We start from the raw sequence: 25,177 nt of genomic DNA, 5'->3' as shown, positions 1-25,177 counted from the left end.
GAGAATATCAATAAAATTGACAAACCCTTAGCTAGAATGACACACAAAAAAGAGAGAGAAGATGCAAATAAATAAAATAAAAAATGAGAGGAGGTCACTACTACTGATCCCACAGAAATAAAAAGTATCATAAGAGGATACTATGAACAACTGATGCCAACAAATTAGGCAACTTAGAGGAAATGAACAAATTCCTAGAAAAACATGAACAATCTATATGGACTCTAGAAGAAATAGAAGTCCTCAAGAGACCACTTACAAGTAAAAATATAGAATCAGACATCATAAACTTCCCAACAAAGAAAAGCCAAGGACCAGATGACTTCACATGTGAATTTTATAAATCTTTTCAAGAATTAATGCCAACCCTGCTCAAATTTTTCCAAAAAATTGAAGAGGAGAGAATTCAATGTACCTCATTCTATGAAGCCAGCATCACTCTGATACCAAAGCCAGATAAAGATACTACAAGAATAGATGATTACAGACCATTTACTCTAATGAATATATATGTGAAAATCCTCAAAAAATACTAGCTAATCAAATCCAACAACATATTAAAAGAATTACACACAATAATCAAGTGGGTTTTATTCCAGGTATTCCAGGGTGGTTCAACACAAGAAAATCAATTAATGTAACACACCATATTAACAAATCAAAGAGGAAAAATTAGGAACATCTCAGTTGATGCAGAAAAGGTATTTGACAAAATCCAGCATTCCTTCTTGATGAAAACACTTTGAAAGATAGGAATAGAAGGAAAACTTCCACGTTGTGATAAAGGGAATATATGAAAAAACCATGGCTAACACTATACTCAATGATAAAAGACTGAGAGATTTTCCTGTAAGATCTGGAACAAGACAAAACTGCCCGCTGTCACCACTGTTATTCAACATTGTACTGAAGTTTTAGCCAGAGCCATTAGGCAAGAAAAGGAAATAAAAGGCATCCAAATTGGAAAGGGAGAAGTAAAACTGTACTATTTGCAGATAATGTGATCCTATATATACAAAGTCCTGAATGATCTACAACCAAGCTATTGGAGCTAATAAACAAGTTCAGCAAAGTGGCAGGGTACAAGATCAACACAAAAAGTCAATAATGTTTCTATACACTAGTAATGAACAATCTGAGGAGGAAATCAAGAAAAAATTCCATTTGCAATAGCAATTAAAAGAATTAAATATCTTGGAATAAACATAACCAAGGATATAAAGGACCTATACTCAGAAAACTATAAAATATTGCTAATTGAAATCAAAGAAGATCTGAATAAATGGAAGGACATCCCATGTTCTTGGATTGGAAGACTAAATATTGTTAAGATGTAAATTCTACCCAAATTGATTTACAAATTCAATGCAAATCCAATCAAAATTCTGACAACCTACCTTGCAGAAATGGAAAAGCAAATTATCAAATTTATTTGGAAGGGTAAGGGGCCCTGCACAGCAAATAGACAGCATGAAAAAGAACAAAGTTGGCGGGCTCAGACTTACTGATTTCAAAGCATATTACAAAGCTACAGTGATTAAAACAGCATGGTACTGGTATAAAGATAGATATAGTGACAAATGGAATAGAATTGAGAGTTCAGAAGCAGACCCTTACACCTATGGCCAAATGATTTTTCACAAGGCTGCCAAGTCCATTCAACTGGGACAGAATAATATCTTTAACAAATGGTACTGGAAGAATGGGAATATCCATATCCAAAGCAATGAAAGAGGACTCCTATCTCATGCCTTATATAAAAAGGAACTCAAAATGGATCAAAGACCAAAATATAAAAGCCAGGACTATAAAACTCCTAGAATAAAATGTAGGGAAGCAACTTCAAGATTTTGTGGTAAGAAATGGTTTCTTAGACTTTATACCCAAAGCACAAGCAACAACAACAACAACAAAAAAATGGATAAATGGGACCTCCTCAAAATTGAAAACTTTTGTGCATCAAAGGACTTTGTCAGGAAAGTGAAAAGACAACCTACTCAACGGGAGAAAATATTTGGAAACCGCATATATGATAGGGTTTAATATCCAGAATATTTAAAGAAATCCTACAACTCAACAATAAAAAGACAAACAACCCAATTTAAAAATGGGCAAAAGACTTGAATTGACATCTCTCCACTAAAGATATACAAATATCCTAAAAGGACATGAAAAGATGCTCAACGTAACTAGCTATTAGGGAAGTGTGAATCAAAACCACAATGAGATATCATTTCAGTCCCACTAGAATGGCCGTTATTTAAAAAATGGAAAATTACATCCATTGGACAGGATGTGGAGAAATAGGAACACTCATTCATTGCTGGTGGTAAGGCAAAATGGTGCAGCCACCGTGAAAGACAGTTTGGCAGTTCCTGAGAAAGCTAATTATGGAATTACCATATGAGCCAGCAATCCCACTAGCAGATATTTACCCAAAAGAAATGAAAGCTGGGACTCAAACAGATAACTGCACAACAATAGTCTTAACAGCACAGTTCACAATTGCCAAAAGATGGATGCAACCCAAATATCCATCAACCGATGAATCGGTAGACAAAATGTGATATATACATTAATGTAATATTCAGCCAAAAAAGGAATGAAGTTTGGAATTCAAGCAATGATGTGGATGAACTTTCAAGATACCACGTTAAGTGATATAAGCCAGACTTACAAGGAAAAATATGTGATCTTACTGATATGAAATAATTAGAATAAGCAAACTCACAGAGTTAGAATCTAGTATGCAGGTTACCAGGGGATGCAGTAGAGATAGGCAATAGGGAGTTATGGCTTAAAGTATACAGAGTCCCTGTTTAGAACAGTGGAAATATTTTGGTAATGGATGGCAGTGATGGTAACACAATATTATGAACCTAATTATCAGCACTGAAATGTATATCTGAATGTGGTTTAAAGAGGAGATATTAGGTTGTATATATGTTATTAGAATAAAAAGTAAAAAATAAAAACCATAGAACTGCAAGACACAAACAATGAACCCTAATGTAAACCATTGACTATAATTAATGGTACAATTATAATATTCTTTCATCAATTATAGCAAATTTACCACATGTACCAGTTTGAAACTGTTATGGACCCCAGAAGAGTCATGATCTTTTAATCGAATCGTGTTGGGTGGAAATGTTTGATTGACTATTTCCATGGAGATGTGATTCACTCAACTGTGGGTGAGAACTCCGAATTATTTCCATGGAGGTATGGACACCACCTACTCAGGGTGGGTCTTATTAGCTCACTGGACCTCTTAAGAGAGCTCAAGAGCCAACACAGATACTGATGCTGATGTTTGGAGATGATTGCAGATGCAAACAGAAAGTTGTTTGGAGATGCTAAGCTAAGAGATGAAGCAGAGTTTGCTCCAGAGAAGCTAAGAGAGGACCCCCAGAAGCTTAGAGAGAAATGCCTGGGGAGAAAGAAGAAAGGATGCACAGGAGCTGATAGAGAGGAGCAAAGACAGAAGCCCAGGGACATTTTGGAGAAAGCCATTTTGAAACCAGAACCCAGGAGAAAAGGACTAGGAGATGGTAGCCATGTGCCATCCCATCTGATAGAAGTGTTCTGGGCACCATCAGCAGTTCTTCAGTGAGGGTATCTTCTTGTTGATGCCTTAGTATGGACACTTTTATGGCCTTGAGTTTGTTCTCAAGGAGCTAAGAGAGGACCTCCAGATGCTTAGAGAGAAATGCCCCAGGAGAACCAAGCAGAGAGCTGAGAGAAGATAAGAGAGACAGAAGCCCAGGGACATTTTTGAGAAAGCCATTTTGAAAAGCAACCTGGGAGCAAAGGACCAGCAGATGCCAGCCACATGACTTCCCAGCTGACAGAGGTGTTCCAGATGCCATTGGCCTTTCTTCAGGGAAGGTATCCTCTTTTTGATGCCTTAGTTTGGACACTCATATGGCTTTAGAACTGTAAATCTGCAACCTAGGAAATTCTCTTTATAAAAACTTGGAGTGGTTATTGAGAAACAGAATCTTAAAATGGGCTTTTACAATTGGTTTTCCACTCTGATTAGATACAAAGGCAAATTAAATCTGTTCCAGTTTGCTAATGCTGCCATTATGCAAAATACCAGAAATGGATTGGCTTTTATAAAGAGGGTTTATTTGGTTACCCAGTTACAGTCTCAAGGCCATAAAGTGTCCAAGGCAACAATCACCAATCAGGTACCTTCACTGGAAGATGGCCAATAGCATCTGGAAAACCTCTGTTAGCTGGGAAGGCATGTGGCCGGCGTTTGCTCCAAGTTCTGGTTTCAAAATGGTTTTCTCCCAGGATGTTCTAGGCTTCAGCTCCTCAAAAATGTCACTCTTAGTTGCTCTTGGGGCATTTGTCCTCTCTTAGCTTCTCTGGAGCAAAAGTCTGCTTTTGAAGGCTGTCTTCAAACTGTCTCTCATCTGCAGTTACTCTCTCTTCTCAGCTCCTGTGCCGCCTTCTAAGTGTCCCTCTTGGCTGTAACTCCTCTTCAAAATGTCACTCTCAGCTGCACTGAGTTCCTTTTGTTTGTCGGCTCATTTATATGACTCCAGTGATTTAATTTAGACCCACCCTGAATGGGTGGAGCAACACCTCCACGGAAATCATCCAATCAGAGTCATCACCCACAGTTGGGTGGGGCACATCTCCACAGAAACAGTCAAAGAATTACAATCTAATCAACACTGACACCTTTGCCCACACAAGACTACATCAAAGCTAATGGAGTTTTGGGGGACATAATGCATTCAAACTGGCACAGTTCTAGTCAACATTATTATTAAAATGAAAGTTGTGAAATACTATAAAGGCTAGCATAATAACTGATGTTTACAGCAATAGCAGTAAGTGACAAGAGGCTGTTGTTCATGTTGATATTGACTTACTAGAAAGAGGGGTCTCATATTATATTCACAATATTTTCTTAATTTCTCATGATTTTTAAAAAAATCAATTCTTTTCTCACAGTGATGAAAGTGGCTGTGGTTTTCTTTTACTAAAAGGTATGTGTATTTATTGCTGATGTCTTTGTAAACACAGAGGGGAGAGTTGTGATCCATCTTCATGTAAGATGCTAGGCACAGACTTTATTGTAGTTAAACACTGTGCCAAAGCTGACATCACCATCCTTGTCCTCATAGGGCTCCAGCTGGATGAACTGTGGGGCATGTGCCCTAAGTTCATGGTCAGCATTGGGGTCAAAGCAAAGGGATCTCCAACAACGATTCCATTGTGAGTTTGTTTTGGAAATGCCACAATGATTTGAGCTGCGTGTGCATTGCATCAGTGCCCACCCCTCTCTTTCTCAGTGAGGTCCTGTATCAGTCTCTCTACTGTAGCCCAGAAGGGTCAGGAATGGAGGAAGAATGAGGCAGACATGTCAGTCTGAACAGTCATTGTTCTATTCTATTAGGTCATAAAGTGGTGAATCTTATTTTCCCTGCTTCTGTAATTTCTGCCATCCACTCTGAAATGTGAGAATACAGAAAATCTAAACATCATTTTACAAGTAATTAAATGGGGATACAAGTTGCTCAAAGTACTGGCTCTGGGACTAGAGAACACAGGGGTTCTCTAACCTACTCAGGCTCTGACTTGGTATTATTTTGAAACCCTTTAACACATTCCAACTTTTTACTGTCATTAGTTGAGTAGAACTAATCTATCTGTGTACCCTAAAAAGACATAGCAAAAAGTACAGGTGGATCCTTTCCAGCCGTAGGAGGTAAGCTGTTAGGGAAAAACATAAACAACTTTGAAATGGGATAATACCAAATGAGCTTCCTGTCAGAATTATCTCTCCTTTTCATTGTCTTTGAACTATTTTACAACTCTGTAAGTTGCAAACAACTGATAAAAATACAAATAATTCTTATCTGGAAATGCACATGAATTTCTGGTTATGGAACTTAATTAATCTGATCTGTGGATACTGACCGTTTTGAAACTATCTATAAATTTCTTTTATGTCCCAGTTGTAACATCTTATTGGTTCCCTAACTGATAAATGAGTTAAATAAAATCTTTGCAATGCGTTCATTTTATATTTGTTAATGGACATGATTTCACTTTTTGAAAAAATATCCTTTATCAAGAGTTTTAAACAGTTGACAGACACTTCTTTCTTTCTCTGAATTGAAAACATAGAGGTAAAGAAACTCTCCATAAAATTTGAAATGTTCTGACTTGCTTAATAGGTTCTAATAAAAAATTTCTATCTTTAGCATTCAAAAATAGACTTAAAGATAATGAGATAAGGTATGAGTAAGCTCTGGAAGCTGCAGACCTGTAGTCACTGATCCACAGGGAGTCTAGGTTACTAAAAGGGGGACATGAGGAACCCTGGCTAACAGTGATGGTGAGGCATTCAAGTCAACATGACCCTTAAAGGAATGAAAGCCTCTTAAACTTAATTGAGCTAAAGGTAAATAGTTCAGGTAATTGCTAAATTGGTTCAACAGGGTTGTGGCAAGAATGCCTCTCTCTTCTGCCCTAATATAATGGTATCCTTAATGGCTGTACCTGTTGTGCCTTGTACTAACTCTGAAAAATAAGAATAAATATTTGAAGAAACAAAAAAAAACTAATGAAATAATAATAGATGCCACTTATTGGAAAGCTACTTATATGTTGACACTGGTACTCAGCACTTTGCATTTAATACAAAAGTTATTTCTCACAACAGCCCTATACAGAAGATATTAGTACCTATATTACTTTCATCTACAGATGAGTAAACCTAAGCACAAAGACACTAAATCACATGCTCCCATACACCCAGTAAGTGGTGGAGCTGGGATATGGACCCTTGACTCTGAAGCCAGTGGGTTTAGTTATTATGCAATATGGAGTCTATGTAGCTGAGCTCTATACCTCACCTACCTCACTCACCAAGCCCTAATCTGAAACCAATCAGAGTTCTGCTGCCTGGGTCTGAATCCTGGCTCCACCACTTCAGCTCTTCTCAAGATCACACGCATTTAGTCAATGAATAAGGAGGGAGGGTCAGGGGGGAAGACTATAGGAACGTTATAAATACAATAGGAAAACCATGAAAAAGTGTGGTCAAAGAAGGAAGAGATAATTTCCGAAGAATGAGATGATCAACAGTGTCAAATAGTATATGGAAGGTGTATTAGTCAACACTAATATAGTTAAAAAAAGTTTGGGGAGGGGCAATTTCAGGTGGTCATTGGCAAATTTTAGCAGAGATGTGGAGGCAGAAATTAGATAATAGTCTGCTGGAGGCAGAAAAGTGAAGAGGCAGGAGAAAGAGGAATTGAAGACACAGGAGAGGAAGACGTTCTTGATGCACATTCTTTAAAAGACCTTAGACAAGTACTAAAGGCCATCTAAAGAAGAGATTGATCCACAAATCTTGGAAGTCAGGAGGGAAAATACCTGGCAAGTGTCAACTTCTCTGGAAAGTAGGAGAGGATGGTGCTGCTAGGGAAAGGGAGTAGGGTGGAGGGGTGTTGGGGCTGGTGAAGAACTGAACAGATTGCTGGTGGTTTTGACTTGCCATTGTGAGGACTGGGAAAGACTGCAAACTTACTATGAGCATGTCAGTGGCTGGCCAGAGAGGGCTGCAGGCCTGTCTGCATGGTATGTGGTTTCTCTAGCAGGACTCAGGGACCTAAGATATTGGATTGGTTAGGCTTCCATAGGGGAGGTAGGTGAGGCGTAGAGAACAAGGGATACAAGGGAAATGACAGTGCTAACAAAAGTTATTAAAGTGATGAAGGAGAGGGTGGTCTAGCTGAATATAAAAGTAAATGAGCCCAGTTGGGGTCCTACGCTGGTAAAACAAGGGAGAACCAAGTGATGAGAGCTTAAGTAGCAGGAACAGGGGTCTTGATAAATATTCTTAGATTTCATCTAAAGGGCAAAGGTGATCATGCACAAGACATTGCTGATGAAACAGTGAAAAATGCCCTCCCTGTCTGGACCCTGAAAATGTTAAAAGTGAATAAATTATTAAATACTAATTTCTCATCCTAATAGAAGCCATTTTAAACCAACTTCTCTTCCAGCTCTTTCTAAAATAGCATTAGGCTATGGAGAACTTACACATAAGGAGAGGTCTGTAGACGTTTCTTTTTAATTTCTTTTTATTTTTGTGTTCATTAATGTCATTTTGATCTCTCTATACTTTTTTGAGCAGCAATGCAAGTCATCTGCCCCACATGAAGAAGTATTATAGTAGAAAGCACATTTAAACATTTATTGTAGGTGATGTCTTTACAGATTTTTCCTGAAAGTATGGAAAAGGAATGGAAAACTACCATACACATGTTTAAACTTGTGGAACATAATCTGTTTCATTTCTGGACTTAATCAAGGGATAAAGGAAAACTAAGAGCTTTCTATTCAGGTAGACAAAATGACAGCTATTTCTAGTCGTACCTCTGGTTCCATGTTAATAGATGGTAGGAACAAGAGGAGAAAGCAATTTTGATAACTAAATAAAACAAATGTATCACCAGTTTTTACATTTTTGCATTTGATACATTTTAGCCTAGTATTACCTAACTTGAGTGTTTAAAAACTCATATAAATGTTAAGAAATGTGAAAGGAATTTTTTTCTATTGAAGGATTTATGGGGGTGGGGGAGGGAGCTTTCTTTTTCTTTGTTTTCCTCTCAGTCTCTTAAGGATTCAGTATCAGTCCATGTTAATAGGGATGTAGACAGTGTAAATACAACAAAATCCTGAACTTAATATTTGCTTCAATCAACCAAGAAAACAAGACATCAAACTGGTTTGTTTTGAACCTGCTTAAATTCTCTCATCCTTGAGGAAATATTAAGTTAAACATTTACTTGGAAACTTGTAAGATCATTTGAGGAGGGAAAAAAAGGCTGGAGGGTTCAGAGAAAGTGTTAATGGTGGACTCCCTGAGATGAAATTGGCAATGGTGCTCTGCAAATCAGTTGTGAGTCATAGGCTAATGTATGTGCACAAGTCTATTAAGCTCTTCTCTCTATGTCAGCCTCAGCATTTTCCTTTCCATTTTTCTATCTGGGAATACTATTAGAAGGCTAATGCACCTTGCTACAAGATGCAAGGAAGACTTCAGGGATTTCCTCTATGATAATGCCTTTGATCATTACACAGATGAATTTTCTTAGCACTTTGCCTAAAGTAAACTGGCATAAGCCCAAAAGTTTAACTTGAATAGATATTATTTTCAAACCTTTTTTTTTCATTTCAATATGTTTGTTTATAGCAATACAATTTTGTCACATATTTCCCTATCCAAACCCAAAAGGAATGATAAAATAATGAAACAAATGCAGGAAATCATATCAGAGCTGAAGGAAGTTAGATGGAATTTAATAGCCTTCTAAATATATTAGCAGCAGCAATAATTTAAAACGGAAAACATTTTAAAGTGGGTATTCTTTTTCTTAATATTATATTTCCCTTTCATATTAGACTAAACTTAAGCGTATACCCATCTGAGCTGAAACCTGCATCAAAAAATGTTGGTTTTCATCATTTTCTGTCTTTCTCTATTATTATCCTTCCTGACACCATTTTAAACAAATATTATGCAACCTTAAAATATTCTTGAATTAATATATTTGAACTTTAACCTGTTAATCAGTTTTCTGGGGAAGACTTGTGTGTTCTAGAAACCTATATTTTAAAGAAAGATTTCTAAAAGTTTATTTTTTAACCTTTTCTTTGTGTGGCTGCCCCATAGCCAGCCCCATAGCAGCTGTCTGCTCTTGTACTCATGCAAAATGTCAGTTCACTGTCTGGGAGTAGGGTCGTGGGGTTGGGTGGAGGGGCTCTGGAAATGAATTTAGAGCCCTACGGTGTTCTTGTTTCGCCCATGCTGTCTGTATTTCTTGAGGCTTCCAGGTGTAGATGCTTGGGAAAGAAGTAACCAGGTTTTGCTGAGAACACTCTCTAGTCTCAACTCCCTCCTTTCCCTGCACTCTGGGATTAACCTATTTTGTGCAGGCACTGCAAACTGGTACATCAACAGGGATTTATTAGGTGTAGTAAAGAAATCCCTCACATTTAAATGCTCACATGCAGGTCTGTAGGAGTTGTTCAGAATGCCTGGAATTTGTTGTTAACATATATGTACAACTGGAGGGTTTGAGTGATTTCCAACAGACAACTATAATTTTGCATGCTTTCATTTTTTCACATCTTCAATGTTTCAAAAGCCTTTACTCTCTTCCAAACAAAAATTCCTGGGGTTTAGTAACACTGATAGCGAGCTACTTGCTACATAAAAACATGTTAGAGGTAGGACTGAAGGGCATTTTACAAGCCAAGACCCAGCCCAGGCCCAGGAGTTCTGTTCCTCTTGTAACCGTTGATAACATCTCTCTACCTGAAGCTGTTTGGAGCTGCATTCAGCAGCACTCAGTTTTAAATGTTTGATGCTATCATCTGTAACAGGGGAAACCAAACACAGCAAGAGTGTTTAGGTATTGGTAGATGGAAGAGAGGGGATCATGTCTAGACTCTTTTATGAAAATGTGTGTATTTCTAATTGTAGTAAATCCAGATTCATGCGCAGAAAACATTTGTTGTCAAAATTGTTTAAAATTCATTTCCATCACTCGTTTCATGGAAGCAGAGAACAACTTGGCTCCTACTGCTTCTGCTGCCCTTTGAAAACATTTCTGTGGTGAAAGATGACAAGAAGAAATGCAACAGCCCACATCTCTGGCAAGAAGCTAGCCCCAGTGCCTAAGGGAAAACATTCACTAATTCTTTTCATATGAAAATCAGTCTTTGTTCAGGGAAGGAGGTGAACAAGCAGGGACTTCTACCAGGATAAGTAAATCAAGCCTTCAGTAACCGAATTTCATAATAGATACAGGGGCTCTCCTCAGAAACATAGCTGCAAGAAAGCCTATACTCCTCATTAGGACCAAATTGGTATGCTACCGAAAACAAATCATCCTCTCTGGTTGTGGTGCTTTGGAGAAAGTTAATTGACTACTCAGAAACTTGATAGTAACATCAACCAGGATTGTACAAGTAGGTCTTAATGAACAGAAATTCCTTATAAGTTGGACAAAGATCTTTTCTCTATGGAAATAGAGAATGTGCCATTTTATATTTTTGTTTTGTTCTTTTAACTTTAGTTAATCCCTCAGTCCTCAAATATGGCTATTGGGAATGCGTGGTTTATAATAGTTACCCCAATTATTTTACATTTTGTAGTAAGACAAATGGACATTAAAGGGGAAGAAAATTTGCACTCATGCTGAAATTGCAGAGGGAATGTGTAAATGACCTCTTGGACACTTTTGCTTGGAACCAATAACAGTACTTTCTATGCAATGACCCCTTAGCTACTAATTAATTTGGACTTAAGTCAGAGAAGTATTTTGCTTTGACAAAAATATGCATTTTCAATTTTTAGGTGTATCTGACAGAAAAGAAAGAATAATTAAGAAATAATTCTAAGGATAAAGCTATCAATGTTCTCCTTCATTGCAATCCATTTCAGATATAGTCTCCTCTGCTTTAATGCATATTTTGTAATGTGAATAAATTCAAATGGAATTGGCAAATAGGGGATGATGTCACTATAACTTGGAAGACCAGAATGTTTTATGTGATTTTCTCCAGCATCTTAATATTTTGCACTGCCAGTACCAGCAGCTGAATGCCAAGTATACTAACACAGCTGAACTCAGCAAGCCATAGTAGTACTGTACATGGTGGCCATTCATCCTACCTTACCTTGTGTTTGATCATGTGCAAAAAAAAAAAAAAAAAAAAAAAAAAATCACAAAATAATGATTTCAGAACTGTAAATCTTTATCTTTGTTATATTATGTGCAAAGCCTGCATTTACTTTTCCATCAGCAACTTCTGGTTGTCATTGTCTCCATAACTCTAGTCTTCCTTATCTGCTTTTCTGTCAGCCTACCTTCAATTGTATTTTAGGGTAAAGTACTATAATTACTAGAGTATTAGTTCCTTTATTATGAATAACTGTTATAAATTTTTTAAAATTAGGTTTTTGGGTTTTTGTTTTTATTTATTTTTTTATTTAGTGCTTTGGCTACAAAGTGGCATGGTTTCCAGTTGTCTGCACCAATCCTATTTTTTCTCCATAAGCTTTGTAACTTTTAGTGTGCAGTGTAGCACATTGCAGAGTTTTCAGGAATGCAAAAATGTACTATACTAGATGCTTGTATTTATGAATACACATTTTCATAGAATCAAAATAATATTATAATGGGGTCATAGATTTGTGAAGGTTTTAAAATCTTCAACTGCTTCTACATGGAAAGTCTTTCAAAAGTCAAAAATGGATTTACTTTTCTGTTGCAAAATAGCCAGCTACCTAAATTTAAAATTTGGTGACATAATTGCAAAAAGAAATATCATCTTATAAAACAAAAAATTTGAGAAGTTGTCATTAGTTGAGAGACAGTACAGTGAGGCATTAAAATGCAGGTTCTGAATGCATACTGCCTTGTTCAACTACCAGCTTAGTCAAAAACTAGCTATATATCATGGACAGGTCATTTAACCTTTCTGAGCCTCACTTTTCTTATTTGTAAAATGAAGATATAAGACTGTTTACTCAATAGAGTTGTTGGGAGGATTAAATGTGTTAACATATATAAAATACTTGGTATATAATAATATATATGAAGTATTATTAATGCTTAAAAATATAATTATTTAATAAAATTATCATACCATACTGATTTTCTCCTAATATATGAGTTCCTAGAAGTAGGATCTATGTCTTATATGCTATTATATCTTCAGTGCATGAAACCTAAGAAAAGTTCAATCAACTCATGTTGATTGAATTTCCTGATTATTTTTTGTTTTCCTTTGTCTAACAAAGTTGCTTGTGGATTCTTCTAAGGATAATTACTTTCTTCTTGCATGACATCTGTTAATTTTAAAAAAACATTTTAAATTTCTAACTGGTTTTAAAATTCTTTATCATGTCCCTGAAAAAAAAAAAAAACCCCAACAAATTGTTATCATATGATGAGATAAGAGAGAACAGAAGCTTAAAACTCTTAAAGCAAGCAACAAAGAGATTTTTGGATATAGAAGTTTTATTTCCAGAGAAACAACAGGCTGAACTCTTATAGGTAGCTAAAATGATAATAACAATTCAAGTAAATACCTTTTAAAATGCATTATTTGACAAATGCTTTTTGAGTCAAAAACTCTGCTGGATGCTTAGGAATCAGAAAACAAAGTCCCTTTCCTGAAAAGTTTATGGTATTATTAAAGTTGAGACATATATATGAAAAAAGAAATCCTTGAATAATATAAAGCCAAGAAGTAAGGAACACAAAGTTGCATCACAGGCAGCTCATCAGATTGAGTTCTAATCTTTAGATTGCCTTCCACTAGTGGTTAGGCCTTGATTTAAAGTCTTTCCAATTCCCTTATCTAGGAAAAAGGAGAGGTTTTTAGATTGATGCTCCTTCAGACTGAAATTCTAGAACTTAATATCTATGAATAGTCTTCATTTTTTGTTTTTACAGTTCAAAATTCAAAAGCTTTCTTAATTGACAGTCTCTCATAGACATTTATCTTATATTTCTCATTAAGTTACCTTTTCCTACTCATCAAAGAATAAAAGACTATTTTGGATTTAGCAACAAGTAGGTTATTAGCAGCATTCAAGTGAAGAGTAGTGGGAACAGACTTCATTACAAAGCCTTAAAGAGGGAATTAATAGCATATTCTAAATGAGGCATTTTAGTTGAATTTTCTTTGTGGATCAGCAAATCATATTTATTCCCATTGGCCATGCAATGCCACCATATCCTCACTTTGTGTTAAGGAGAAAGTCACGGATTAATTCTTTAGTATTCAAAATGTTTAAGTAGGCTAAGATCACTTTCCTTCAAATCCAGTATCTCTGAGAATATTTCCAAAGTGGTTGGTCAATTCCTGATCTTGTCCCTTTCACAGAATGACTTCTCTTACATGTTCCAACATATCACCCCTTTTGCTAGATATTCTTCCCATGTATTTGCCAGTTTCACTGGTTTATCTAAAGCCCAAATAAGGATTGGACATATTTTTGCTTTTGAAAAGGCAGACCTCATTGATTAGCTTTCCTTTCACCAGCTCTCTTGCTTTAGTCTTACTGAGCTGTGACCTTGCTGCCAAGAAACAATTTTAAAGGAGATGTTTTGCATTCTCTACACTTTAATATGACAAAACAGATGACATAGTTTTTCACTGGGTGCAGTGTTGTGTGGCTGTGTCTGCATTCTTTTTTTATGTCATTTATGTAATTTCACTTCTACCTGATCCAAATTTCCAAATAACCTTTTCTTCTACCTCACTTAATATTAAAAACAAACAAACAAAAATCTATGAAATAATGACAAACATGGGTTAGGAAATTATTTCTTAGATACAAAACCAAAAGTGTAAACAATAAAATAAAAAAAAAGGATAACTTGGATTTAATCAAAATTTAAAACTCTTATGCTTCAAGAGACATAATCAAGAAACTGAAATGATAACCTATAGGCCGGGTGAAAATAATTGCAAATCATGTATCCCATTAGGGACTTGTATCCAACAATATAAAGAACTCCTACAACCCAGTAACAAAAAGACAAATAAACCAATTAAAATGAATTAATTTTTTATTTTACAATAATGGAAGTAGCTGAAGTTGTGGAAATGTGACCCATGACATTCTTTGAAATTTGCTTTCTAGCTTCTTGTTGAATTGTACTTTGAAAGCCATTACTATTATGTATATGTGTTAAAGTTCATAATAATAATAAAAAAATGAAAAAAGGACATTTCTCCAAAGAAGAAATAAGGATTGGACACATTTTTTTTTATCTTCATTTTATTGAGATATATTCACATACCACGCAGTCATAAAAAACAAATCGTACATTCGATTGTTCAAAGTACCATTACATAGTTGTACATTCATCACCTAAATCAATCCCTGACACCTTCATTAGCACACACACAAAAATAACAAGAATAATAATAAAAGTGAAAAAGAGCAATTGAAGTAAAAAAGAACACTGGGTACCTTTGTCTGTTTGTTTGTTTCCTTCCCCTATTTTTCTACTCATCCATCCATAAACTAGACAAAGTGGAGTGTTGTCCTTACGGCTTTCCCAATCCCATTGTCACCCCTCATAAGCTACATTTTTATACAATTGTCTTCGAGATTCATGGGTTCTGGGTTGTAGTTTGATAGTTTCAGGTATCCACCACCAGCTACCCCAATTCTTTAGAACCTAAAAAGGGTTGTCTAAATTGTGCAGAAGAGTGCCCACCAGAGTGACCTCTCGGCTCCTTTTGGAATCTCTCTGCCACTGAAGCTTATTTCATTTTCTTTTGAAATGGCAGACATTTCTCCAAAGGAGATATGCAAATGACCAGTAAGTATATGAAAAAAGATACTCAACATCACTAGTCATTAGGGCATTGTAAATCAAGACCACAATGTGATGCCACTTCACATCCACTAGAATGGTTTATTAAAAAAAAAAAGGAAAATTACAGTGTTGGAGAGGACGTGGAGAAATAGGAACACTCATTCATTGCTGGTGGCAATGTAAAATGGTGCAGCTGATGTGGAAGACAGTTTGACAGTTTCCTTCCTTCCTTATGGCAACACTAAGGGCACCAGTAGTTAGAGAAGAGAAGATGGTGTGCCCAGTGAACTGTGCCCTTAGGGGGGCCAATTATATGTCCTGTGATGTGCTGCTCACACGATACCCAGTATGCTAGGCGTATTAACTCTGTGACACAGTGTTACATGCATTTTTGGATGAGGAAATTAGGGTTTAGGATGAGGATATTTGCCAGCTGGTAGCAAAGACAGGGCTCAGAGTCTAAGCCTTCTGTTATTCCCACTACAACCCTATGGCTTTTCCAAATACCAACCACACAGAGTGATGCATTGAAAAATGCAGTTCTTTACTGCTGGAGAGGAGTTTCAAATCACCAATCTTGACTTACTCTCTGGAAATTTTAATGTGACAGCTTGTTAGAGACTGTCTTTCTTCTTTTTTAATTTTGAAATTTGCTCTTCCTTTCCCCCTAGATCTACAGTTCATTTTAATGTGGATCTCTGCAGCCCACATTTTCCTTTTTAAATTTTTCATGACAAATGATAGCATATAAATGCAAAAACAGGCATTAGTTGTGACAACTGCATTGAAATAATTTTTATGACAAAATTACTTCTACATTATTTTTTGGTATTACATGGATTTGCAGCTTAGTATTGTATAATTCATACATGAAATTGGATTAGTCTGTGATTACAAAAACAGGGTAATGAGAGACATGAGGATAAATTCATATGGCTGGAATAGTTCCAAAAAATTACCTTTTAGTCTTGTTACTCCAAGTTCAAAAACTGTCAATAACTCCCCAATCCATTTAAAGTACAAACTATCTTGTCTTCAGATTCACCATAAACATCTCCAGTTACATTTCCCATAGCTTCTCTCTACAACCTTCTGCTCAACCCACTGTCCATCAAGCCTACCTCGGACATTTCTGCCTATTTCTTGTCACTCTGTTTTCTTTTGCTATAGTACTACACATTCTTCTCTTAATATATGCATCATACTCCTCCTTCAAATCTCACCTCCTTCATGAAAAACCTTCCTGCTATCCCTCTCCTCTGAACTTTTTCATATTTGGTGTGGTAACTAGATGTATGACATCAGAAATTGTTAAACTCTGTTATATTATAGAGGTGGGGAATGAGAATCAGAAAAGTTAGTGAAGTGACATGACAACTTTCTGATTGATCTAGTTTAGAACAAGGCTCAGTTTAACTGAACTAGCAGGAGTCGGATATCTGTGATATGGTTAAGATTGTGCTAAGAGCTTCATTAATACGATGCTCTATATCCCTGGAAGAAGGTCTATATGCATAAAATTAAAATAAAAGAAAAAAAGTATTGCCATGATATTTTCTGGCTCCTGATATGACTCTTAAGGACTTGAGGAAAAGATTTATATGAACACTAAGGAAAGATTCAGATGGTTTATTTGTCAGCAAGCTTGGGAAGTTCACTTCTTAGAGAGTCCCTCCAAATATGCATGTTGACTAAGGACATGCCCTTTCCAGTTCTATCTGCTTGTCATTCATGTATAAAATGGAATTTCTTCTTCAAATCTGTGGTTCAGTTTTGTCTACAAATCTTTGTTTGCATTTATTATTTCTCTTTAGTTTATGTACTTGAAGTGGAATCTCTCATCAAAGACATGGACATTTTTGAGGTCATTGACACTTACCTGGATAGTATAAAATATGATGGAAATTTTGTGGTGTGCTCCCTGCATTTATAATTTTTGAATATGAATAACAGATGAATAATTATAGAATGCTTGCAATTTGCATAGCCTCATCCATTTGACTTCTCTTTCTTCTCTCTGAGGTTTTATTTTTCCCCCCTTCCATTTCATGCTTTCATGGATAAGTCGGCAGCGATGCCAGTTTACGATTGTCTATTTTTTTTATAGACCTTTATTATCGTGCTTGTTGCAGAAAAGAAACCACTGTCTGAAGCCATCTATATGAGAAATTAGTAACTTCTAAAATATTCCTGGAGCAAAAGGTCACATCTGTATGATACTTGAAAAAAGTATAACTCAGTCTTCATAAGCATAATACTTTCATTTTTACTCAAACTGACCTGAATGCAGCCACATATATTAATGCCTTTATGCTATGTTTTTCTATGCATCCCCATTAATAGGGTTTGGATTCATTCATTCACTCATTCATTCATTTATTCAACACTTACCTAGTTTCTAGTATTTGCCAGTTACCACTCAAGGTGCTGGAGGTACATCATGAACAAAATAGGTCTTGCATTCTAGGAGGATAAACAGAATATCTCTATAAAATGCACAAAACCTGTTAAAAAAGAAGACAGTCAAAAAATGAGTAAAATAAGTACAAACAAATAGATTATTTGGAGGTATGAAGTGGGGGTAAGTAGCAGCTTGGATTTTGTTTGTTTGTTGTTTTTGTTCTGTCTTAGACACAGGGACCATGGGAATATTTGTGTATGTGATCGTTGTGACAGATGGCCATTGGTGGGGGCTGGATTATATTTCAGGAATCCCACTATCCTTTGACCAGAGAGGCCTCCCGGAACTCCACTGGACCAGCTAGAACATTTGCCCTGAAGATGTCACAAGTAAAACATTTAGGACACAAAGCATTAAAGGGAGGCATTAGCATATTTTGATGTAATTATTTTTAAATCACAAAACTAAATTATGTTCCTTATAAATGCTTCAGAAAATAATAAAGAAAAATTCAATGTCTCACTCTTACCATTGAAAAATAACTGCTGTAAACCCTTTTATATACTAATATATGTATCATATGACTAAAAGAAATGCACCTCCTTAAAAAATCAGATTCATATTGCACATAGTATTTTGTAACCTCTGTTTTTATTTTTAAAATGTTATGGAAATTCTTGCTGTCTTTAAGTCTTTACCCAGAACATGATACTGAATGACTATGAAAGTGCCATAATTTATTTAACCCTTGCACTGTTGTTGGTCATTTATGCTTTCTCCATATGTTCATCTTATCACAGCATCTCTGATCATTTCCTTAAGATAGGTATGGTGATATTGCACAAATTTACACTTCCATAGCAATGTGTGTAAGCACTAAAATAGGTTATATTACAGAGAACAAGAAAACCAAAGACTGGCAGGTAAGATTAGCAGGTAAATTTTGGCAGTGCAAAGTCTCACAGGTATCCCACAGTGGGAACTGCTTGCCTTGGGAAAGGACCCTTTCTGTTCAGTCAGGACTAGCTTCCATCTGTTGACTTTCAGTCCATGTTCTGATGAAGCTGATTTGTTGTTTAATGATCTCTGAGTGGTATTTTGCAAATAAGATTTGGTCATCTTCCAGCTCTGGCCAGCTTTTAACTCTGTTGGCCAAATCTCATTCTTTGCACAAAGCTGCTAAAGCCAGAGCCTCTTCGTTTGGAAGGTTGCTGGGTTCCTGTTATGTGCGATATGTGCACAGAGCCCAGAAACACCTCTTTCTTTCAGATTTTCCCTTTTGTTTCAGGCTGCAGAGAAGTTATTAGGGTCTCCTATTCTGTTTTCTTATGGAGGCTTTGGAATCCTTCAGCCTTCCCCAAGGGACAGGTCATTTCTCTACCTAAAACCCTTCAATGGCTCCCTGTACTATTGACAGTAAAACACAAAGTCTCATGATGGAACACCTGACCCCATGGCTGCTTTGAGCTCATCTGATCCCTCTAGCATCATAGACCTTCTCTCTGTCCCTTGAACTTTTCAAGCTCTTTCCCCTCTCAGGGCCTTGGCACTTGCTTTGCTTTATCCCTCTTTTCTCAAATCTTCACTTCTGGATCGTACTCTCTCATATAATAGCTTCCTTCTTCCATCATGCCCATCATTCACTATTACTGCACCCTGCTTTATTTTCTTCTTGATATTCACCATTATGTGAAGTTAAGTTGCTCATGTATTTATTTTTTCTTGTTTATTATGTCTCCCCTTAATAGGATATAAGCTCCATGAAGGCAGAGACCTCCTCTGGCTTGCTCATTGCTGCATCCCCTTACACTTTGAGCTGTGATACAAATAATAAATATTTGTTGAATGAAGGAAGGAGTAAATGAAAAGCACTAGACCTACTGGATCTGGTTTGTCAAGACAATCTACTTTCTCCCCTGTGTGCTCACATTAACACAGCAGTTTTAGTTCGAGTGAGCTGCAAGCCTAAGTCTCTCTTCCTCTGCTCCTAGCAGAACTGCATTCAAATGTACATTTAAAAAAAAAAAAAAAAACAGCACAAAACCTAAAATTTAATCCTGGTATTGGTAACGTAGTGGGTGATAGTGATGGTAGCACAACACTGAAAGTATAATTAACACCACTGAATTATATATTTGAATGTGGCTAAAAGGGGAAATTTTAGGTTGTCTATATGTTATTAGAATAAAAATTTAAAAAGAAAAACCAAACACCATAGAACCATACAACACAAACAGTGAACCCTAATGTACACTATAGACTGTAGCTAATAGTACAATTGTAATAATATTTTTTCATCAGTTGTAAGAAAGTATCACATAAGGCATTGTTAATAATGGGGGGAGAGGGGAAATATGGGAATTCTGTATTTTCCTCCTAATATTTCTTTCAACCTAAAACTTTTCTAGTAAAAAATATTATATATATATAATCCTGTATGCTCTCAAAGATGACCCTTAGAAAAATGTGTATGAAAGTTTAGAATTGTCCCAGATCCCAATACTTGCTTTGGAACATGTTTTAGGAACTAGATTCCCATACTGTTTTCTTAGATATTATTTATTTATTTTTTTATTGTCATGTGAAGGAAGTTTTACGTTTATTATACTTTTTGGTCTAATTTCATTTACTGTTTGCTGACTTCACTTTCCAGTTTCTTAAATAAGATTAAATGTATAACGACACTCCTAACAGTCCCAAGGAAGTTGTCTGGCACATGGTGAGTCCTCAAAATAACTTTCTCTTCAGGAGTATATCTCTTTTTCTCTGAAAAGGCAAAGAATGAAAGAAACTAAAAAATATATTAAAATTGTATATGAAGGAGGGAAAATATTCTTCATTTTGTTGTCTCTTTTTATAAATTTTATATATTACCTTTACCTGCTATATTTTCTTTTTTTTTTAAATGAATTTGATAAATTGAGAAACTGATCCTTGTAATAGCTGAAGACTATTCAAAAGGAATGGGATTTACACCCTGGTCTGGATGCTGCTGACTTATTTGCATTGGACCTTACTAGATCACTGAGATACTATTTTCTTATTGTAAAACAGGAGTTTCAAATTAATGGTCCCTAAACATAATGGTGTTAAAGAAAAATAGTTGATTTATGAACTCAGGTTACTTTACACAAATGCAAAAAAACAAAAAACAGAACAAGAATACAACTTATATCTGGTTTATCTCAAAAATACTAATTATCAGGAACTCTGGCAACATTGACCCCACAGTTCTGAATGAGAATATTAGGTGGAGATGAGCAGTCTCGGCTCCACCTACCAATGATGTGTTCTCTGTGGTTTCATACTCATTTTTGTTTGGCTTTGCTCATTTGTGCCATGTTCTTGGCCTGAAGACATCAGAGTATTCTCTTCCAGAGTGACATGGTCTCCCAGGTGACTTCTTTCCCTGACACACTGGCATCTCCTGGATCTACCCCAGATTTTGCTTCTTCCCAGCTCTACCTCACCATGTTAAGAAAGCCCAGAACTGTTCTGTGCCCTCAGGATTTGGGCCTACATCATACGTGAGGGTGGCAGTTTGTCTTTATTCAGTGCCCAAGTAGAGGAGAGATGCTTAGGAAAAAGAAAGAGAAAAGCAAACAAAACTTCAGAGCTGAGAGGAAACGGTAGAGAAGAGAAGTAAACCAGAGTTTTGGCTTTTTTCCCTGTCTGACCATGTTTTTGTTGACTTTGTCTACATTTAATTTATAATGTGCTACTCATTTAGAATAGGGTTCAATAATTTCAGTCACCTTCCAAATTTTGGCCCCTTTAGAAATTGGAGAAGGCGTCTTTGTAATAACCTTATTATTAAGAGGAAGCAAAGGAAGCAAAAAGGAAGTCAAAATTATATTTACGTAGTTTTTAAGAAAGTGAGTTTTGTGTGTGCTTTGAGAAAGGCAAAATTTGGGACAGGTATGAAAAATATGATTCCTAATCAAAGGTGGCTCGTGTTTAAAAACAAAATGGGAATAATGACCTTAGAAATTGGAGAGACTGGGTAGAAAACTGACAAGGACACATTAGAGCTGCACTCTACTAGCAGCATGAATCTGGCAATGGTGAAATGAGAACAATGTCTGAAAGGAAATGAAGGTCTTATCATAGAAGCCAAAAAGATTTCATTTTGCTTTTCCCATAATTACCATCATCAGCTGTGACTGATGATGAAGGGCCAAACTCCTCTTTGGCCCAACCTCACAGGGCCTAACATGACAAAGACATAATTTTGTCCTAATTCTTTAAATGAACAGAAAAAACACTGATGTAATCTGTTTGTTTAATTCTAGAAAATCTTTCCCTGAAGTCTGTTTTTGCACTGCCAAAATGGGAAGGGAGGTTTGGGGGAGTAATTAAAGGCTTTAAACGTCAAAGATAGAGAGCTCCTTATTGCAGCATGGGGACTCTCAGTGAGAATAATGGGAAACAAGGGAAATTTACATGGGCAAGCAAAAGTCCATGGAAAAATATCTGACAATATTGTATAAGATCTTTAACATTGGTGCTGCTGATGAGGCCAATTGGCTCTAGTGTACCTTTGTACAATCTATGCTAAGCAAATTCGTATTTTAAACAAGATTGCCGGAGGGAGAAAAACAACTGCAAAAGAGAACAAATTCCTTAAGGACTTGACTGTTTCTTGTTCATTATACATTGGTATACATAATGCATTAAAGTCCTTTGCTTAGAACTTCCACCATTAGAGCAGTTAAAGTGACTATTATGACTTGAATACATAAACTGTGTATTTTTAAATTATGCTATAATGCTAATTTGAAGGTACATATGTGAGAACTCTGCAGTCAATTTCAACCGGACATAGTCAAAAAGTCAGTGTTTTTTTTGTCTCCTGCTTCACTGGCTGATTTTATCCCCCATCTCCTTAACTCCCTATTCCCTAACACAACCCTGTCTCCTGGTAGAATATATTCTAGATTTTGATTCTATGTGTTTGTTTATTCTAATTATTTAATATCAGTGATATCATACAATTCCTTTTGTGGATGGCTTATTTCACTCTACATGATGTCTTCAAGGTTCATCCAAGTTGTCGCATGTATCAGAACTTCATTCCTTTTTATGGCTGAGTAATAGTCCATAGTGTTTATCCATTCATCGGTTGATGGACACTTGGGTTTGCCTCCATCTTCTGGCAGCTGTGAATAATGTTGCTTTGAACATCAGTATGCAAATATATATTCAAGTCCCTGCTTTCATTTCTTTGGGGTATATATCTACAAGTGGGATTGCCAGATCCTGTGGTAATATAACACTTAACTTGTTGATGTACACTTGTTCATAGTATCCTCTTATAGTCCTTTTTATTTATTTGGGTCAGTAATAATGTTCTCCTGTTAATTTCTGATTTTCATTATTTGTGCCCTCTCTTTTTCTTCATCAGTCTAGTAAAGGTTTGCCAGTTTTATTGATCTTTTCAAAGAAACAACTCGTTTTGTTGATTTTCTCTATTGATATTTTTGTTGTTGTTTGTATGTTTGTTTGTTCTCTGTTTATCTACACTCTAATCATTGTCATTTCCTTCCTTCTGTTTACTTGGGGTTTAGTTGCTGTCCTTTTTCTAGTGCTTCCAGTTTTGAGATTAGGTCTCTGATTTTAATTCTTTCCTCTTTTTTAATGTAATCATTCAGAGGAGATATACATTTCCCTCTCAGGACTGCCTTTGCTACATCTCATAAGTTTTGATCTGTTATATATTGATTTTCATTCACCTCAAAATATTTCCTAATTTCCTTTATGAGTTCTTTTTTAACCCATTGTTTGTTTAAGAATATGTTGACTAATTTCCACATATTTTTGAATTTTCCATTTCTCCCTCTGTTACTCAGTTTCAGCTTTATTTAATTGTGCTCAGAGAAGACGCATTATTTGATTTCAATATTTTTTAATTTATTGAGACTAATTTTTGACTTCAGATACATATGCACTTGAGAAGAGTGTGTATTCTGTTGTTGTTGGGTGAAATGTTCTATATGTTTCTGTTAGATCTAATTGATTTAGAGCATTCCTCCAATCTTCTAATTCCTTATTAATAGTCTGTCCAGATTCTACACATTATTAAAAGTGGTTATTAAAGTCTCCTACTATTAATGTAGAAGCATTCTAGTTCTCCCTTCAAATCAAACTGGTATTTGCTTCATATATTTTGGGGCTCTACCGTTAGGTGCATATATATTTATAAGTGTTACGTCTTCTCGTTGAATTGATCCTTTTCTGAGAATAGTGTGAATAGCCAAGAAATTTGGCAAGAGCACCACAGTAAGACACCAAAGACACCATGGGTAAGCATCCACCCAGAGGTTAGTTACAAGCAGGCCTAGAAAATTAATATAGAGTGAAAGAAATCAGATCAATGATTTTTTGGAGGGTTAGGTACTGACTACTAAAGGCATGAGTGAAATTTCTGGAGTGATGGAAGTGTTCTATATCTTGACTGGGGAGGTGGTTATATGGGTGTATACATTTGTAAAACTCATTCAACTGTTCACCTAAAATGGATGAATTTTACTGTATCTAAAATATTCCTAAAAAAAAAGTTGTTTAGAAATGAAAACCAGGCCTGGGAGGGTGTGTTGGTTTGGAGCTGTTTTGTACTCCATAAAAAGGCCATGTTCTTTTAATCCAGTCTTGGGGGGGCAGACCTAGACCTATTGTTGGGTGGGACTATTTGATTAGATTGTTTCCATGGAGATGTGACTCTGCCCATTAAAGGTGGGTCTTAATCATCTTTACTGGCTTCCTCTATCAGAGAATAAAGGGCAGAGATGTTTTGAAGAGAGCTCAGTGACGCTTAGACAAAAATGCCCCAGGAGGAACAAGCAGAGAAGCTGAGAGAGAAACTTTGCAGAAAGCCATTTTGAAACCAGAAGCTGGGAGAGAAGGGCCAGCAGACATCGCCACATGCCTTCCCAGGTGACTGAGGAACCCTGGATGCCATCGGCTTTTCCTCGGAGGAAGTACCTACTTCTTTTTGCCTTAATTTGGACATGTTCATGGCCTTAGGACAATAAATTTGTGAACAAATAAACCCACATTGTAAAAGCCAATTCATTTCTGGTATTTCGCATTCTAGCAGCTTTTGCAAACCGAAACAGAGGGTAACTGGCTTTGGAGGCAAGTTCCTGAGGAAAATGGAGAAGCAGAGTGTCCTGGAAATTTCCCCCTTCTGAGGCCTGTGAGCCTCCTGTTCCACCTCCTGTCCTGGAGGATCCCTCACAGTCCTCGGGCAGAATTTATTATCCGAATGTGTTCCCTGTCTATCTTCTCTTCACAAATTCTTCACAAATTCTTACCTGTTTTCTCATATTTCAGTTTATGGTTTGTTCTCACTCATCACTGTGTCCTTAGAACCTAGATGCTCTAT

General features: G+C 36.2%; 1 long non-coding RNA gene across 1 annotated transcript in view; it reads left to right on the top strand.

The window, feature by feature from the left end:
• The window catches only part of LOC119539118, a 60,489-nt gene extending 35,688 nt beyond the window's left edge, over positions 1-24,801 (top strand). Inside the window, exon 3 of the long non-coding RNA XR_005217795.1 lies at positions 24,563-24,801. This is a non-coding gene — a long non-coding RNA (uncharacterized LOC119539118). The remainder of the gene's footprint in view (positions 1-24,562) is intronic.
• The last annotated feature ends 376 nt before the right edge of the window (positions 24,802-25,177 follow it).

Source organism: Choloepus didactylus, chromosome 1 (genome assembly GCF_015220235.1).
Source record: "Choloepus didactylus isolate mChoDid1 chromosome 1, mChoDid1.pri, whole genome shotgun sequence".
NCBI lineage: Eukaryota > Metazoa > Chordata > Mammalia > Pilosa > Megalonychidae > Choloepus > Choloepus didactylus.
Note: the sequence above shows the minus strand (reverse complement) of the source record. Positions and strands in the feature narration are given on the sequence as shown.